Source organism: Neomonachus schauinslandi, chromosome X (genome assembly GCF_002201575.2).
Source record: "Neomonachus schauinslandi chromosome X, ASM220157v2, whole genome shotgun sequence".
Classification (NCBI taxonomy): domain Eukaryota; kingdom Metazoa; phylum Chordata; class Mammalia; order Carnivora; family Phocidae; genus Neomonachus; species Neomonachus schauinslandi.
The window spans coordinates 9,588,169-9,591,521 of NC_058419.1; positions in this window are offsets into that span (position 1 = coordinate 9,588,169).

The following is a 3,353-nucleotide window of genomic DNA, read 5'->3' on the forward strand; positions in this document are numbered from 1 at the left end:
TTCATCAGGACCATTCTGAAATTACAAGTAGGTAAAGGGGGAAAGGATGTGGCATGACCACCACTGGACTTCATTTGCCTCCTCTATCATGTTCTCCAGGGTTCATCTCTGTTTGCTGAAAAACTGATGTTACACATTTGGAGGATCCTGTTGCTGTATTTCCCTTACCCAGATGGCTTAGTCTCCAAAGTGCTATCACCAACACTATTATTTTTAATTAACATCTTTATAAATAGCTGTGTTATGGGTCACAAGAAACTAGTATGAAGTCATACCAGGGTGTATTTGAATCTTGACATTTGACATGGGCCAAGCTACTGAACCTCCCTGCAATTGGTTTGCTCATCAGTAGCATGGTTGGTGATAGCACCTACATCAATGGGTTAACATGAGAATTCTGTGACATAATCCACACAAAGGGTGGAGCAGTTTCTGGCACTCTCTACCTTGTTTTTTTTTTTTTTTAAAGATTTTATTTATTTATTTGAGAGAGAGAGAATGAGAGAGAGCACATGAGAGGGGGGAGGGTCAGAGGGAGAAGCAGACTCCCCGCCGAGCAGGGAGCCTGATGCGGGACTCGATCTAGGGACTCCAAGATCATGACCTGAGCCGAAGGCAGTCGCTTAACCAACTGAGCCACCCAGGCGCCCTCTACCTTGTTTTTTATACCATTTCATTTTAATAGGGGATGTCCCAGAAAGGAAGGAAGTCTCTGCTTCTGTGTATCTCCATCTACCTAAGTGCACATTTCCCTCATACAGTGAAAGCCTTCAACAGCAGTTTGTCAATTTTGTTAAGAGTGCAGACGCTGGAGTCAGAATGCCAGGGTTTCAAGCTGTGACTTACTAGCTGTTTGGCCTATATAAGGTGCTAAGTCTTGCTTAGCCTCAGTCTCTTCATTTGTAACGTGGGGATGATACCGGCCCCTCCGTCACTGGACTCTCATGACGATTAACTTAAATTCTGTACATGGAGCACTTAATACTTTCTGCCACATGCTTAGCACTCAGTCCATGGCAGGAATATTGTGATTATTATTATCATGAGTTTTATTATTACTATACTATAGTACTATAGTACTATAATAGGTGGGTGTATAAAAGGAATGAGAGCACTAGCAGTTAAAACACTTAGAAAATTCATTCAACATTTTTTTTTTTTTTTTGGTCATCTACATCTGCACTGGGTACTGTTGTAGGCACTGAGGATTTGGCAGAAGGCAAAAAAGACAAAATTCCTGCCTTAAAAAAGCTTACATTGGCCAAATGAGGAACATCTTCACTGTGCCTCATTTCAGTAGGGGAGCCCTAAAAACAATTGGCAATTAAAATGCAGTGCAGTGAGTGCAATGACAAGCCGGAGCACAGGGAGGAGGTAACCAAAGAGGAGGGGCACTTAACCCAGTTTTGGGGAAGGAAAAGTGAGGCAAGTTTCCTGGTGATAGTAATGTCCATGCTGAGCCTTGTAGCACTTATTTATCGATTTAACAAGTTCTTATATAATGCCTGCTATGTGCCAGGGGAATTGTTCTAAGCACTTTACAAATGAGCTATTACTCTTTTAATTTAATTTAATTCATTTACTTCTCCCACTAACTCCATGAAGTGGGGAAAATAAAGCACACATGGGTTAAGTAACTTGTCCAAAGTCAAGAAACTAGAAAGTTGTTCCATAGTTCCGTGCTCTTAACTGCAGCGTGCTATGCTGTTTCTCCCTCTGCCTATGTTTTTATAAGGTGTGTGTTAGGGTGAGCTGGGGTGCAAAGGAATCAATCATAGGAGGAACAGTCATTAGTCCACGAAAGGCTTGGAGACTTTGGCTTTAGTGGAGCAATGGAAAGGAATCAGAGGAAGATCAAGAAATAAAAGGGAGAGTGATTCTGAAGATTCTAGAAAGCCAGGAGGGGTATTTGGGGAACTTTGCATGTTCTGTGCCCCGTTGGCACTATGTTAGTGTTATATGACTCTACATTACAATGCACTGTTGCTATGATGGGAGTATATTTTACAGGTTCTGATATAGATCAAGGGACATGATTATTTTTTTAAGGATATGCCTTGCATGTGTAGTCCTGGAACAGAAATACTTAGATGCCCTCTCATGGATCTTATAGTTAATTTATTTGCAGTTTTAATCATGATTATTTGTACTTAAGGTATCCCTTTTGTAAGTAACCATGTATTATGTTCTTGTTAGGAATGCCTAGCATGTTAAGATATGGTGTTGTCAAAAGTTTATAAATCACTGAAGTAAAATGAATGAGTCACTGAAGTAGTACTTCGTAAAAGTTTATTGTGCACACACCGAAAAGACAGTTTGCCAACCAGGAGCACTCAACCCAAAACATGGAATGAGGCTCAGGGGTGTGTTGTTATAAAGCAGCTTATATAGTGAGAAGGCAGTGACTATTTATTCTTTACAGTGATTGGTTATAATATTAGAATTTTCTTAAATGATAGGTAATTGGTCAGTGGTTATCTCACATTAACCTTGAGAAACAGTTTAAGTTTTGCTTATGATTTCCAGAGGCATAAGCAAGAAATGACCCAGGTCAACTCAGTCTTACAGAATAAGCTAAATTAAGCTTTGTGTGTATGAGCAAACTGGTTTTGTCTGCTCAGGGAATTTTCAAGGCTGGACTCTGTTTTTTATTTTAACAATGGGATTGCCAAAGGGTAACCCAAATGATCAAAATAGAGCTACATGTTCAGGAAAAATACCTAATTCTAGTTTTCTTTTTTCCCATGAGCAATTTTATATTTCCTCAGTATATACCAACAGCCTAGAGTAGGTTCTCACTAAATATTCTTTGAACTACTGGAGTTTCTACTTCATGAAGGCTCTGGCTGGGGAAGCATACTTAGAACAGTCAATAATGTCTACAAATAAGATTTGTAACTAATGGACCTTCAATAGATACTTAATAAAATACAAGCTACTTTTGTTATAGAAGAAATGGTCCTGGAAAAATAATCAAATTGCCTTAAGATGTATAAAACAGCATAAGTAGTCTAATTCCTTCCCCCCACCAGAAATGCTAAGCCTAGTGCCAGAAATAACTGTTAAGTTTTTTGTGTGTAATTTGTCCAGAAATAATGTATACAGATAGGAAGTTGAACTTACATATAAAATGGTACCATACCACACATACTCTTCTGCAACTTTTCTTTTTCACTTCACAGTATATGTTAGAAATCCTTCTTATACATTTCTCTGAATATTATAAATAGCTACATAGTATTATGTTGCAGATGTACCATGATGTACATAACCAATATGACATTGAAAATTTTTTCATTTTTTCCCTTCTAACATGGATGCTGCAACAGAGATAGTTTTATGATCACATATGC